Below are 17566 nucleotides of genomic sequence, written 5' to 3'. Positions count from 1 at the left end.
AATCACTAGGAATTACGTTAGATAAGAACCTCGACATGAAAGACCACATCAACACAATGGCCAAGAGCGCCCGTTTCCACCTGAATTATCTAAGAAAATTGAAACCCTTTATCTCAGAAGCAGATCTAAAACTGGCTATCCAATCACTAGTGATCTCGAGAATTGAATACGGATGCACCACATTAGCTGGCCTACCGAAGACATCCACTGCACCACTAAAAGCCTGCCTCAACGCTGCGGCAAGACTCATCACGGGAACGAGAAAATTCGATCACATATCGCCCCACTTAAAGGCACTAAACTGGCTATCTTACGAAGCGAGAATTAAAATGAAGATGGCATGTATTACCCACAAAGCGGTTCACCTCAACACGCCAATATATCTAGCCAAGAAAATTAAGCTATCAGGAGGTAACAGACCAACTAGAAGCGCGAGGGAGCTGCTACTACGACCGGCCTTCTTCCACAAGAAAAAGACCTATGACCGTGCATTCTCCGGAGCCGCCCCCAGAGTCTGGAATTCCCTCCCCCCTAACATCAGGATGATTCAAAATTTTGTAAAATTCAAACGGGAACTGAAGAACCACTTGATGAGTAAATAACATACATAGAGATCCCCACCGACCATTAGTATGAACACTCAAGACAAAGAAGGTCGGACTCATCTTGAATAACAGGAAGATCAACTAGACAATGACCGAGTCCCGTTCAAACGGCGGCTATACACTCCAAGACTACCTCAACTATACGTGATCTCTACACTACATTTCACACCTTTAATGATATAATTCCCTACCCTACTTAGCTATCTATTTAATCCTTACCACATGCCAAACCTATTCAACTCTTATTGCTATTTAACCATGGAATTGCACTGATAACACTATGTAACCTACCTCACCGAGCCTGAGGATATGACTATGACTCTAGCCGTATCTTTGCACCTCTTAAGGCTTACGTTACAGACTTTAAGAAGATACTTATCTAAGCACCACTGTTAACATATCGCCTACTACCTCATATATGTTTGTTGTTATAATGGCTATTATAATGTCAATCGGTAATTTTGTAATCTTTTCTATGTTAAGCGCTCTGATACCCACGGGTCTTGTCCGCGCTATATAAAACTCTAAATAAATAAATAAATAAATAAATAAATAATCCACTTTGGAACATATTTCTTTTGCTGTATATCTATGTTTCAATTTACATCCAAAAGAAACTCACTATCACTTTTCTATTCTCTATCCCACCACCATCATCATCCAGCTTGCTTAACCCCATCACACCTCTGATTCATAGCGGTGATATCTCTTGAAAACATCCATAAGAGCTCCCCTGAATCTCAGGGTTGTAGCCCAAACTAGCAGCAGTTGTCACTAGTGTGACAAGGCACCCTAAGATGAAAATGCCTACTCGGGGTGGGTGAGCCTTATTAAATTGAAAAGGGAACATCACATGTACTCCCTACTTTAACACTGGTTCACAATCTTTTCAATATGTTTCCCCTAGGGCAATTTGGATCTTGATATGACCACAAGTAGTCTCATTCCACATACTTGTTTTAACTGCATCATTCATTTGAAAATTCAAACAGTAGTGAACAACATTCTGACAATTTTATCTCACCATTGAGGTTGGTGGAATCAATCTGGTGGACTTTGAATAGTTCTGTTGGACACCTCAAGGAGACCGCATGACCCAGGATATGAATTTTTATTCAGCAGATCAGAAATTGCCATTAATTTAGGTGTTTTTTTTCAGTTGGGAAATATTGCACAACCATTCACTTAAATTTAGTAATCCCAAGTTGTTCATGCAAGTTAAATCAAAAACACATGTTACACTGGGGTATGCATGAAAGGATGTGCACTTAACATACGGACACAACATATCTCTTATGTATATTGTCTTGTAATGTTTTATGACCGAACACTTGTAGATCCTAACGAACTCCTTAGGGCTGTGGCGTAGGTGTCAGACGCAATGCCGTGAAAGCTTCTTGTAGATTGTTGAGTTCGCAGTTACATGCAGCAGAATAATGACATGTAGTACTAAGGTCCATATGTGACATAGTCATTGGCCAGAACACAGGCTGGGAGGACACTACAAATGGTGACGAGATAGGGGATAACTAACCCAAAGAACTACTGTTCTCTCCCAGAGAGTTTACCATGATCCAAGCAAACTACTCTTGCATACCACATACTGTGCTGTTGAAGGACCGAATCGACGCTTCATGCATGTGGAGTCAAAGCACAATGACAGCCACTGTAAAGCAGGTGAAGACAACAGAAACATTGCAAAGAATTAACGTGTGGATGGCCAAGAACCTGCGGGTCAAGCCATACATAAAGATATCATGCTGCCACACAAGATAAAGTTGTACAATATGTGGAGAGCAGACTCAACCTGGTTTACGAAACACAGCCGCTGATAATAATAAAATAACGCTGCAAACAGAAGTGCTACACAGGGGAAATCAACCAGGTGTTCGTAAATGCAAAGTGACATTTCAAAGAAAAGAAATAAATGACTCACTGAATACGTTAAAAAGAGTCATCATACTAAAGCACTCTGTGAAGTTGGCTCAAGTAGAAGTGTTTGGTTGTATGCTTACAGAGTTGTCTATAGCTGAAAGTTCATTCACAAAGTTGAAGAGTGGGGCTAAGAACAACTTCACAAGTCTTCAAAAATAAGAAGCCGGGAGCGACTACCGGAATAGTGAAATTATTTTAGATGGCAGCGAAGAAAGTCATATTTCCAGCTATTATTAAAGATGAGTCAGAGGCCAGCATGTGGCGAGGTCTCACAGATAAGTTATCTAAACTATTTCACAGGGATCCAACCGCCATTTCATTAAGTTCCACACTGCAACACTGCTGCATTCCTGAAACCACCACCACCTTTTGATACTGTCAAAAAGCTCAATATTAGCAATAAATGGACTGCTTGAATACAGATATTTGATGATTTAATTGATTCACTTGAAGAGACTGATAATAAAAAGATCATCAAGTATCTAATAAAAATTGTTGGTGATGGTGTGAAAGAAGTCATAAAGAAAATGCCATGAACTGATGAAGAACTTTCATATTGTCAGATTAAAAAAACTCTGAATCTCAAGGTCAATCCAGTGCTAAAAGTTGAAATGTGACAGATACAGTTTCCATCAAGAAGTCAAAACAGCTAGTGAATCCATTGATGAATTTGTGGAGAGACTAGATATGCTTATCAAACACTCTAAGCTCAATGAATTTGATGATGAGGAAGCTATACAGTTATTGATGGATGCTTGTCAAATTTATTTGAATGACAAACGCTGACAGAAACTCTTAGAGGCCCATTATGATGGCGGGCGGATTGCCCCCGCCAGGCTGGTGGTGGCCACCGCCAGCCTGGCAGGGGCAATCCGCCCGCCATCCACTCACGTTTCCCCCCGCCATATTAGTATGGCGGGGGGGACCTCGGCGGACGGAAAGATCGTCTGACGCTTTTCCGCCCCGGTCGCCTTGCGGCCGCGGCGGAAAAGGAATAATATGGTGGCGGTGTCTATCAGACACCGCCAGTCATATTATCATGGGCATTTTTCAATGCCTTTCCGTGGCGGCAATGCTGCCACGGAAAAGCATGCGGACTTCACTCTGGGGGCCCCCTGCGGGCCCCCAGAGTGAAGGAGAGTAGGGGGGTGCACACGGGGGGGTACCTGTGGTACCCCCTGCATTTGCATAATCAAAGCGGCAGGCACCGCGCGGTGCCTGCCGCTTTGATTATGCAAATGTAAAAGTGCTTTTTAAGCATTGTGGCGGATGGTGCTGAGAGCACCGCCCGCCACAATGCTTAACATGCAGGATGTGCCCGCCACTGTGGCGGGCACATCCTAATACCACCCCCGGGACCCCCACCCTCATGGCGGGCGGTCCCGCATACCGGCAGGATGGCGGGCGGACAAAGTCCGCCCGTCATCCTAATGACCCCCTTAGTCTGGATCATGTGATGATGGCTGCCAGAGCTGAGGAGTGTGCTGGAAGACAAGAGGATGACAAGTCCAGCGTGAATAAGTCAGGAGTATAAAGAGTGTGCCAAAGCAAAAGATTGAAAGACCCAAAGTGATGTCTTAACATAAAAATAAAGAGAAGCAGCTAGCAAAACCATTGATGAATTTGGGGAGAGACTCGATACGCTCATCAAACACTGTAAGCTCAATTAATTTATTGATGAGGAAGCTATGCAGTTATTGATTGATGCTTGGCAAATTAGTTTGAATGATGAACACAGAAAGAAACTCAGTCTGGATCGTGTGTTGATGGCTGCTAGTTCTGAGGAGTGTGCTGAAAGACAAGATGATGACATGCCCAGCATGAATTAGTCATGAGTAGAAAAAGTAGGCCAAAGGAAAAGACTGAAAGACACAAAGTGATGTCTTAACATAAGAAGAAGTTATGTTTTAGATGTGGATTTTCATTTCCACACAAAGGTAAATGTCCCACTATTAGAGAGGCTTGTAATGGCTGTGGGAAAGAGAACCATTTTGTGATAGTTTGTAAAGCAAAGAAAAAAGAAAGTAAGTCACAAAGCAAAGACAAAATGGCCACCAGAACAGTCCAGTAGCAAAATTTGACACGCCCACACAAGACCAAGCAGAGACATCAATTCATGCAAATCAACACTCGACTGTCATCTAAATCATCATCAAACAATTTGTCTGCCGCAAATTCAAGTGAAAGTGAGGAAGATGGTTGTGCCATGTTGATGTTTACCTTAGAGAAATATGTGCATGTCTGACTGGCTGCATGTGTGGAAAAATGTCAGTCAAAGAAAAGTTGACATGCCAAAGAACCAAAGTCATACAAACATTGTCCAAAAATTAAACTGACAATAAATGATTGCTATATGTATTTCATCATCAACTTTAGTGCATCGAGAATTATAATGCCTGAAGAGAAATACTATAAATTATCGCCGTAGCCCCGACCTACACCATTGAAAGCAAAAGTGTACCTAGGCTGCATTGACGCTCATAAAAATAAAAGGCTTATGTGTAGCAACACAAGAAAGCAAAGGTGCAAGCAGCTATCCATGTCCTTCAAGGTACATTGGCAAAAGCCTGTCTGCCTAGTTTTAGTACCACTGCTGAGATGGGACGATTTTTGTGCAATACAACGTGAATGCTCACCGCAAAAGTGTAAGAGAATTTCCTTCATTGTTTCATAGTTCGGGAAAGTTTACATAGTAAAATTACATATTAATAAAGATGTCCTTCCTGCTTCTCAGAGGCACAGACAAATTGCTTTTCATTTACAAGAAGCTGTTGAAAAAGTTCATGAATCGTAACATATGTATGACATTACTGAGTATTAAACTGGTCCGATACCATGGGTTTATCTCATAATGGTAGTGCCCTAAAAGGACAGTGAAGAAATTGTAGACACATTAATGTACGTCAAGCAAACTAGGCAATTAAACTAGAACGACATCCAATTACAGAATCGACTAGCCTCATCACCCGACCAGTCATCAAATTTTCTCAACCAGCTCGATGGCTTAGTTCCTCCAAGACAATCGTCATCACAACAATGATTTAGGATCTAAAGAAAGCCCATAACAGGGTTGTGAGGGATGTTCGAAAGTATCCTGGATTTAAGGAGTTGCTTGATATATTTAAGCTGATGCAGAAAACATACAGATTGGCAACCTTTGCAGAGAGGCAACAATGTCTACAAATTTTCTGGGCAACTCTTTTATATGCAAGTAAGAATTCTAATTCCAGGAGTTTTTAGGCCCTGGTGAATATGTAAATGAGCGGAACTAGTAGGCCAGGTCATGTGAATATAACTGAATAAGAATCGGCATCCTTCCTCACCAGGCATGTTTTTTGACAAGCGATGAAAAAGAAGTTCTGTTGGACGAAGGCATTCAAGTCCAAATGTTTCTACTAAGGCCCGCACCAAGATCAAACCAGCTTGCTTTCCCCAACCACAGATATGCTCCGGCTGACAAGTTATCTTGTCCACGTGATATCAAAGTCAAGAAAGGATGGGGCCCAATGGCCTGCCTCAGGCCCTTTCCAACAGGACAGTCTGTTGTGAGATAGATGGCTCTCTACACTCTGTGCTTACTGCTTGAGTAGTTCAACTGCACATAAATTGTGACGTGGGGCTGTAATCCACCCCATTTATAAAGGGGCTCTAGATCAGATCTGTGTGTTAATTTCACTCCTTAAAGCAAGGCTAAATATCTTGCCAGCATGTTCTGGAGGCTCTATGCCTGTGGTTAGAATCGAAGGGGCTCATTCCAAGGAATCAGACAGGTTTTACAGCAAAATCCGGTACACTAACCAACCTTTTGGCAAGATCAATCTTGATGGACAAGGCAGCCTCTTCACACTCCCTTGCTGCACTACTGTTTTGTTGACTTCAAGGCAGAATTTGAGTGAGTACCGAGTACCAAGGGGGGATGCGGGGGGGGTCTTTGGTCCACACTAAACAAGTGGGTAATCCCCTCAAAACTCCTTGAGTTGATAATCCAGTTACACTCCAACACCTGGATTATACTAGAAGATGTTTCCATTCTATCCAGAAAAGACCTACCTCATGGGGTGTATGAGCAGGGGTGCATGTTAGCCCCTACTTTCAAACCTGTTCATTGCCGATTTGTCATAATCCCTCAATTCCATCAACAGTCATCTCTCCTAAAATGGGTGACGTACCATTTTGTCACTTGCTGCATGCTGATGACCTTGCACTATTTAGTTCCAAAAGAGTACGGTCACAACACTTGCTTAACCAACTGCACATCTACATAATTATTAATCATTTGGGGGTGAATTTGAAAATACTTAGTTACGTTTGGTAGGAAAAAGTATCAGAGAGGCAGATGGCTTTATAACATCAACATGATTGTGGTGAATCAATCATACAAGTACCTGGAGGTACATCTTGATGAAAGGGGCTCCTTTATGAAGCAACATAAGGAAGTTGAAGCAAAGGCCCTAACCCTCCAGGTGACTCTATTGAAGCTATAAAAATCACTAAGAGGGCCTAGCCTTTCTTTACAGCTGGAAGTTATGAGGGCCAAAAGGCCACCATCAATGACCTTTAGCAGAGAAATCCTACTGGGCATGATTAGCAGTCTATTAAACAAACTCAGCATAAGAATAGACAAATCTGTTCTCTGGCTCACAAAGTCCTCATCTGTCCATGCCTTTCTCAACCTGTCTTATAAGCTGCGGGGGGATAGAGCTGGCTGCCGAGACATTGCTATGGACTGAAGTTAGCTCCAGCGTGCCAAGCCGAATGCACCATCGGTTTCTCGAGGACTATCAGTACCTTTTTAAGGTGAATGAACTTTGGACCATCAATCTGAGTCAATCAGCATTTGACTTGGGTACAAAAAAAATGTATCTGCCCCTAGTCATACCACTCTGACAGAGCCATCCTAGATAAGTGCAAGTATGTTTGAGCAGCTATCAATACATACAAGCCACCCAGGAACTTCACTGGGAGGCTTTGCTTCCATACCCAGTATGTCCTAGTAGGTACAGTCTAGTTTCCCTTGCCCCCAGGAAATCCATTCTATGACTACACCACTGCTTCATTCATTGTACTGGCACTTTACAAGTTATTTTTTTTTAAGTATTACTGGTTTTTAAACAGTATTTGTATGTCTCAAACACCTTAGTGGTATATAGAATATAGCTGCTTACAACTCATGTAATTATATCGCATGTCATTACAACGCAGTCGTTACAACGATCACGTTATTAGTATGCAATACCATTACATCGCAAGTCATTACAACGACTTGCTGTAGGGGGCACGCGGGACTTAGGAATAGTATTATTTACTATTCCTACTCCAGGTAAGCAACAGCAGGAAAGGTGTTGGATTTTAAATCCAATACCAGTGCGCCCCCTACAGCAAGTCATTGTAATGACTTGCGATGTAATGGTATTGCATACTAATAACGTAGTCGTTGTAACAACCGCGTTGTATTGGCTTGCGTTGTGGAGACAGCATCGTAAATGCTGTTTCCCGTTATATAACATTGATGATGACCGTTTTTATGAATAATTGTATGCTACATTTTTGGCACTAGGTACTGTGGGACATCTTGCTCACTAGTAGATCTGTGAGCTGTGTCTCTTCAAATTGCTCTAAGTGGCCTTTGCACTAGGCTAACTTCACTGATTGCACTTTTCTATCTAATGTATTGATGACCTTATTGCCTTTATTAGGTCCTTCCTTGCACTAGCACTTTGATCTCTTTAACTACTGTGATATATCAAATGATGTTAGTCTGGTGTAATTCTGAGGAAGGTCATTTTGAGGAATGTTCTGGTGCTATATCTTATGCGCTTCACTTCTGAGACCTCTTTTCTTTTATCAGTGGATCTGTGATGTACGCTTTTCCCCAGAATTGTACTGTCCTTTGTGACTTCTCATGCTTTTCATTTAATGTATTGATGTCGTTATCGTTTTAATTTGCTCCTTTTTACAAGTACATTGCTACTTTATGTAATAGTGACATAGCATTGGAGTAATCGTCCTAGCTGTACTGTAATGTTTTAATCAACATGCTCTTTCCTAAAGTCAGGAATTTTTCTTATTTTGTATGTTTTGCACTTTTATTTTTGAAAAATTATAATGGTTCTAATCAACCAAACACAATCGAGATGCTTAATGGGACATCCAGGTCCACACTTTGCTGACATTTTGTCCCACAATTAAATGATGTAAAGTTGTTCTCTTGCCTTGATTTAAGTGAAGGTTATCATGAGATGTAACTTGCAGGTATATTACAATCTTTTCTACAGATGTTGGTCTGTCTGTTTCAATATAAGAGACAACGTTTTTGGTGTGTTAATGGCTGCAGAACTTTTCCAAGACATCACTAGAAATGTCATACAACCTATTGTAAATGTAATAAATTATAGTGATGGCATATTGATTATCAGAGCTACACAGAGGAGCATAATAAAACTCTCACCCAAGTATGTCACCTACTTGCTGATGCCAGAATGACTCTCAATGCAGACAAGTGTGATTTTCACAAGACAAAGCTAAAGTTATTAGGCCATATCTTTTCGGATGGGGGTATGACCCCTGACCCTGCCAAATGCTGATCCCCCTTTAGATGTTTTTATGATACGTCCATTTCTTTGTATGGCCAGTTACTGTTCAAGATACATACAAGACTTTGTTACTATAAGTGGTCCCTTATGAGATTTCACAAAGAAAGATGTTTCAAGTGGTCACAAGAATGTGAGGGAAGTTTCAAGAAAATCAGATAATCCATTGAAACTGGTGCTGAAATGGCCTATTTCAATCCACAGCTTAATACAAAGGTTGTTGTTGACGCTAGCCCAGTTAGGATAGGCACTATCCTTACAGAGCACAGCAGACACCCCCATGCTCAAAGGAATATTGTGGCAATATACCAGTAAAGGTTTGTCACAAACAGAAAGTGCTTACTCACAACCTCTGTAAGAAAGTTTGGATATGGTATGGGCTTGGGAACATTTACATGCATTGCTGTATGGAAAGCCTTTTATGCTTCTAACTGATCATCAAGCTTTACTGACTATCTTTGGCAATCCAAAAGCCAAGACACATCCTTGCATTGAATGGTGGGGACTACGACTACAATAGTACAATAATACCATTATGGATCATCCAGGAGAGGATCAAACCCTGCTGACTACTTTTGCAGAGTGCCTATTCAAGGTCAAGGTACTCCATTCAAGGCGGCTGAAGCCTACATTAATTTAATTGTAAAATAAAATACGCCAACTGCTTTATCATTAGCCCAGATCATCACTGCCATGAGCCATAATAGTGACATGGTAAAGTTGAAAGATATAATTACACATCAGTCAGGTCAGTCAGACAATGTCGTATTGTTGCCACCAAAGAGCTCTACAGGATCCAGTTTGGTTTTGATATTTAGATGTGAGGGTTGAAAAGGAACCCAAGGCCTGTCATCTATGTAACTGCCTTTCTGCAAATATTACTCAACAAAATTTTACAATGTCAGAACTCCCTAAGCATGCATGGGAGAGAATCACCATCGATTTCTTTGGTCCCCTAAATAATGGACATCAACTTATGGCAATTGTGTATGACTACTCATATTTTTCATTAATGGAGGATTTCTCATTCACAACTGATGAGCGAGTCACAGAGACTAGATGACATCTATGAAAACACGGCTTGGATGAAGGTCTTGGTTAAGATGGAAAAAACCAAAAGGTTTTGCCTACAAGAGGCGACATATGAAGAACATTGAGTTTAAGACAGGAGCTCTAGTGATCACCCGACAAATGAACAGGAGGAAATCTGATGCTCCATGAGATGCTGAACCTTTCCACGTTGTGTCCACCAAGGGACATATGATGAATGCCCAGCGTAATTGAAAGTCTGTTTCCGGAATCTCTTTTCCTTTTCGGCATTTGAGTCATCAGTCTTCTGATTGAGATGGTGAAGGAAAGACTAGACCTGAAAACTCAGTAACTGCTGTTATTTCTTCATCATATATGAAAATATCTGACAGTGAAGATGACAGTTCCTAGCTTCCAGTACCCAGATCAGGTTGAATGACTAAAGCATTTCTTGATCATTTTGTAAACGAATGGTACATAATTAAGCAAAGTGACTAATGGCGTATTTTCAGGAAGTTAACTTGACAATTATGTGAATTATGCCGACCTACTTCCCATTTCTCCCAGGCCTACTAATACATTGCTGTCTGTCTACCACTCGATTTACATATTCCAAGATATATGAAGGTTTTTTCGATACAATCGTGTGCCAATTGGTTATTTCTTGCTTGTCGTTATTGATGCGAAAGAGAACCTCCACCAATGTTTACTACTTTTCAGTATTCACAAAGGTAAACTTAGACCAAAGTCTTACTTTACTACATTTCTGTATTCAAAAAGGTAAACTTAGACAAAAAGCCTAACTTTAGTACTTTTTGGTATTCACAAAGGTAAGTTATTACTAGTAAAGTTTTATTATTGGTTGAAGTTTACCTGTGTGAATACTGAAAAGCAGTAAACTTACACAAAGTGTAAGTTAGCCTTTGTGAATCGGGCCCAAAGAGTGTATCTTAATTACTTTAAAGTAAAAAGGAAGGAAGAAAGTTCAGAGTAAATGAAAACATACCCAGTAAACAAAACTATATGGAAAATAGTTATAGGTTTAATACACAGGAAATACAATTTTTCCAATGCTATTAACAATAATATATGACAATAAGTGATATTATATGTTGGTTTTCAAAACTAAAAATAAGAAATAGGAATGCAGAAAAATATAATAAATATAAAGTGTAGAATGAGTGATGTTTCCAAATACAACAAGGGCACAAAATAATGAAGTACATAGGTTATCCAAAGGCATTGTATGGTGTAAACTTCCACCCAGCAAATAGTCTCTAAAATAGGAGAGCCACCATTATTATTAAATAGTTTTAAAGGCAGATGGAGAAGAGTTGTCGACACTTCAGTCTCTTAACAAAAGCTATCCATGAGACCATCCTCAGGACAATGATTCAAAGAGGGATGCTTTTGCTATAAATAAAATAGTCTAATGAATAAAAAGCCTTTTGTAAAAGATATTTGATTGATCCTGAAGATGGAAAAATATACTAGTGACAAAATATGTTCAGACTTTTTTTGTACAAATAACCTTAAAAGCAACACAGTAAAATGCAATGTGCTATTGGATGGCTGTAGGAAATAGTAACCTTATGTGGGAGGGCAACTACCCACTTCAAGGAATAAACACAACTCTTTTCGGGGTGAACCTGAGGAAAATGAAATTTTGCCTGACCAAGATGCCCCCTACGTATACCCTATGTTACATGTGTGTGCATGTCATCCATGCATATTTCCTTGTAGTGGCCTGAATCACTAGGCCTCTGCATTCATGCCCTGCATTAAGGTGCCTGTCATCAAGTTTCCCAAAAGTTAAGCTAACATAAAGGCCCATGTATTTTACATTGTGCACTTTTAAATAAATATCGTACTGAACCCTTTTTGTGGTTCAGATTGAACCACCAGTCCCTGAATTAATGTTTTCATGACTCCTGACACACTGAAAGCCGCAAGAAGCCCAGCAAGAGGCCTGCCAAGACAGTATTATGAATAACAGTTATCTGTTTGCTTTACAGAATCACATTTCAGTCTGGTGAAGAAGGTACACAGAACCCATCTGCATAGATAGGGCCCAGCCATTCTGTCTCTGTTTAAGTGGATTACAGTGCTTGCATCCATAGAAAGCTCATGCAACGAACGAATAAATATGCCTTTTCTGTCATTTAGTGACGAGCAACCTTTGCTTCAGATAATACATCCCCTGACTCAAGATATCAGTTGTACTAGCTGTGCTGGTCGCCTTGGCACAAGAGATCTCTCTTCTAGACTGAAAGTCAGTCTCCTCCCAGTTACACGTCAATTGCACGTCATGCTCATGTTGCACACAAGTAGGACAAAGTTCGAGCTGGTCATGCAAACTCCTCCTCTAAGTACCCACCCACCTATGACACCTACCTATCACCTACCTATGACTCATCGAAGTACACACCCTCATGTACGCCCACATGCTCTTATCTCTTTCTTTCTTGCTCTGCCTGGAGCGCTCCGCCCTATGTACAAGGAGTAAAATGTATATATTCTGTTCATTGTTATTAAATGTTAGAAGACCCTTCCTGAACCTCTGTGGTGATGGAACTGATTCTCCCTTTGACTCGAGTTATTGGAATAAAGCCCATTTAACTTGGACACCACGGATCCTGTCTCTCATTTGATGATGCATGATACTTTGTTAATGCCTAGAAATTCTGCCAGGGTAATATTTTATTTACCACATAATTTGGCGCCCGAATAGGGACATATCCCTTTCCTCACTCGCCGGAGTTGTGGGTCTAGTCTTTGCCCCCTTCTACAGCCGTGACGGACTTCAAAGTGCACACGCCATCGGGATTTCCCGCTACTCCCTCAGGCCCAGGAGGAGGACGGACTGCGACCAGGCATCCATACGAGGCGGTGAGGAACGCGGATTGTCTCAACCAGAGCCCAGCCCGTGAGAGAGCAAGGTCAGAGGTCTCCAGAGGTCCACCTGTTCCAAGGCGCAAGCGTAGTCAAGTCAAGTTTCCGAGGCCTTCAAGTTTCAAGTTCTGCTTCCCGGTGAGTACCACTATGGGGAATGCATCAAGTTTCAAGACGGGTCCACTGTAAAAGGTGGAAACGGTCAAGACGGGTCCATGGTTAAACGTGGGCCCGGTAAAGACGTGTCTCATTTTTTGGGACCGGTATGGTTGTACTGTATTCCAGTGCACAAAGTTTATTGTTTTCAAGTACATGTTTTATTCCGTGTATCAGGTTAGACTGTGTCTGTTTTAGTGTTATAATGTTTCTTGTATGAATGATTGTTGATTGTTTCAGTCTATTTTTTGTGTATTGTGTTTTCATTGTATTGATTTCAAACATGCCACTGTTTTCAAAATTACGTCAGATAGGGATCAGGAAAGGTATACTAGAAGAGTCAGTTAACATCCCACACACACAGGTCTGATACAGTACGTAGACGACATCCAGGCACAGAATGCGAGAATGCATCACTGTCAGTTGCAATTCTGTGAAAAGCAAGTGGTGTCACACTTGCTTTCCAAGGGGGGTAGTCAGCTGTAGACAGCTAACACAAGAACGTATTCAGTTACTTACTACCCTTTCACAGCCCATGACACAAAAGGAAGTTCGTGCATTTATTGGCCTCACTTCTTACTGTAGGCAATGGATTCCCCAGTATGCGTATCTAGCCAACCACTCATACAGTTAACTACACAGGAGGCAGCCACTCTGACTGTACTCCCTTGGACACAAGAACACACCTTGGCATTTGAGGAATTAAAAAGAGCATTATGTCAAGCGCCAGTTTCAGCGACTCCATGTTACAGTAAACATTTTATGCTTTTTTATTTTTATTTATTTTTACATTTGACTGTAGCGAGACTGACAGGTTATGAACTGACATTATTTCAGCCACACATAGAGATCAGACGTTGTAACATTCTGAATCCTGCAAGAAAAAATAGACACACTGTCAGCACAAGCAGCAGAGCTCATCGCTCTGACACAAGCCTGCATAAGAGCTAAGCACTTGAAAGTAAACATTTATACAGACTCACAATATGCCTATGGCGTAGTTCATGATTTTGGGGTCCTATGGAGGGAGAGAGGTTTTTTGACCTCTCATGGTGCCAAGATTCAGCACGGCCAGCTTATTCAAGCCCTGTTAGAGGCCATACATTTACCTACAGCCATTTCTATCCTGAAGTGCAAAGCTCACACCAAAGTTACAGACATCATTTCCCAGGGTAATGACCTGGCAGACCGAACAGCAAAACTTACAGCCCAGACAGCACAGACACCAACAGACACGACAAAGACAGAGGTACCATTACTGACAACAAGTATGACAGTCAGGGATCCCACACAAGATGTACTCGACATACAGACACATGCCACAACAGATGAGATAAAGAATTGGACTGAACAAGGAGGGGTCCAGACTAACCAAGGTTGGATGACTAAGGGAAAAAGCTCATGGTTTCTCCCAGATTCCATGGTACAAGTAACCATAAATACAGCCCATAGTCCAGCACACTTGGGAGAGAAGGCAATGATAGACAGCTTACAGAATATCTGGTTTAACAAGCACCTGCGTGCCGCAGCGAAACAGAAAGTATGTATGATCTGTTGCCAGTTCAATCCAGGTAAAGGCATCCCGGTGGAACAAGGCGGATTTCATCCTCCCGACCACCCTTTTGAGGTTCTCCAGACGGATTATATCCAAATGGACAGATGTAGAGGTTACAAACATGTCTTAGTAGTTGTGTGTGCACTATCTAGATGGACAGAAGCATATTCAGTTCCAGGTTATACTGCTGTGACAACAGCCAGACAGTTAGTGCGTGAGTACTTCCCTAGGTATGGATTACCTCGTGTGATCTATTCAGATAACAGTCAGCCATTCTCTTCTGAATTAATTAAACAAGTGTCACTTCTGTTAGGATATAGCGAGATAGTAACATGCTGACAGATTACCTGGCTTCCTTGATTTCTGCACTACTCTCTTGTTGTTCACAGGTTGCTGCTGCCTTCCCTGACAACACCCAGGTCAAGGAACACGCCATTGTCCCCGAGAATTTTGTATGCATCCGGAATTTTGATCGTTCAAGTCCCCTTGAGCCACGTTGGAAGACGCCAAAGTTGGTGGAAGGACGTAAAGGCCGAACTCACCTTCATCACTACTAAAGATACTTTGGACTATTTGGAACTTTGGAACTTTTATAAAGAACACTGACCTTTGCTAGAAAAGACTCCACAGCAGGAGTATAGGTTTAAGTTGCGATCTAGTAAGTCAGACGTAGTTTAATTGTTTAAGCCCACCCGGTGGTGAATCGGTTAGACTTGATTTCTGACATGTATAAGATCACATATGAGAATAGCAAGAAGAGAGATAAGAAGGAAAAATACTGCAAGATATTACGCAGTAGATGTATAGTTACCTTGATCATTTTTTTATTCTGTGCATTGTTATAATTGGTATCAGTTTATTGCTACATGTTTTCTTTCCCGTTTCCTCACTTATACATTCTTCCAGTAACAGCACCGCAGAGCACACATTCAGTGACCTGCCTCCTCATGAATTGTCATATCGACTTGCACTACGTAACAATACATTCATTCGTATGTTACACCATTCTCACCAGACCAGCAATGCAACTGATTGCTGGGTATGTGGCCAACTGCCTCCTTATCAAGAGACAAAGGGAGTTCTGCCCTTCTATCCTTTACCGTTCTCACACAATGGTTCATGTGGAGCATGGTTTGCTCTAATGACCTCAATAGATAGAAGGTACATAGCTTATCCAGGTGGCTGGATATATGGAAACCTGAATGAAGTAATGAATGAAGCATGCTTTCCAGACAAAGACGGATTCCCCCAAAGAAAGGGAACCGATTTAGAGAATGAAGAGTACGAACAGGGAAATGCATCTGTTAATTTTATAATGTTAAATGTTCAGCCCAAGCAAAATACAGGTCCACCGTTTATATCAGTCCTGCCAGCAAAAGGTGACCTATGTGTTAGTAAGAAAGGCTCAGTACTTATGGGACACAGCGAGTGTAACACTGTAGTAGAGTTTAGTGATAAAGGACTTTCTTCTTTCAAACCATCACGCCATACCTATTTCATTTGCGGTCAGACAGCCTATGTACATCTGCCCTTAGACTGGGGTGGGACTTGTTATATAGCATTCTTATTGCCACCTGTTTTCTTGGCCCCATCCCATTATCACAGAGATTTACAACTAGAACTTGTTAGACAAAAGAGAGAGACAGATTCCGCAGGGATTGATCAGACTGAAACAGCTTGGGAGCAATATACAGATTTCAACAAAGGATTCTTTTTCTTCATAGGTCCCGTCCAAAACAGTAAACTGATACGCAGGTTAACAAGGACTCTTGAAACAGTTGTAAATGTGACTGCATCTGCCCTGGCGAACTTGACCCAGGAACAGTCTGCTATTAGACTTGTCGTTCTTCAAAATCGCCTCGTTCTTGACGTCATCCTGGCGGATAGAGGCGGAGCTTGTAGAGTGATCCGATCTAGTTGTTGCATTTTCATCCCAGATAATGCACCATCTGTGTACGAAGCAATAACAAGGCTCCACAAAATTGCTAATGTCATACATCAAGACCCAGGCACATGGACTTGGTCCAGTTGGTTCTGGGGTGTAATATCGGCATGGGGATGGAAAGTTATGTCCTTCCTAGGAATGGTCCTACTTATGGTATTTGGTTGCTGTCTCTGTCTGCAGTGTGGCCCGGCCATTTGCGGCCTGTGTGCTACTGCCTGTATTCCACATCCACGTAAACAAAGGATAAAGATGAACAAATGATTCTGTATGATGAACTATATGGTCTCATGAATATAGATGTATCCTAAAGGGTTAAGTAGGGGACAAGGAGGGAATGAGGAAAATGAAATTTTGCCTGACCAAGATGCCCCCTACGTATACCCTATGTTACATGTGTCTGCATGTCATCCATGCATATTTCCTTGTAGTGGCCTGAATCACTAGGCCTCTGCATTCATGCCCTGCATTAAGGTGCCTGTCATCAAGTTTCCCAAAAGTTAAGCTAACATAAAGGCCCATGTATTTTACATTGTGCACTTTTAAATAAATATCGTACTGAACCCTTTTTGTGGTTCAGATTGAACCACCAGTCCCTGAATTAATGTTTTCATGACTCCTGACACACTGAAAGCCGCAAGAAGCCCAGCAAGAGGCCTGCCAAGACAGTATTATGAATAACAGTTATCTGTTTGCTTTACAGAATCACATTTCAGTCTGGTGAAGAAGGTACACAGAACCCATCTGCATAGATAGGGCCCAGCCATTCTGTCTCTGTTTAAGTGGATTACAGTGCTTGCATCCATAGAAAGCTCATGCAACGAACGAATAAATATGCCCTTTCTGTCATTTAGTGACGAGC

This window comes from Lissotriton helveticus, chromosome 6, assembly GCF_964261635.1.
Source record: "Lissotriton helveticus chromosome 6, aLisHel1.1, whole genome shotgun sequence".
In the NCBI taxonomy this organism is placed as follows: domain Eukaryota; kingdom Metazoa; phylum Chordata; class Amphibia; order Caudata; family Salamandridae; genus Lissotriton; species Lissotriton helveticus.
Note: the sequence above shows the minus strand (reverse complement) of the source record.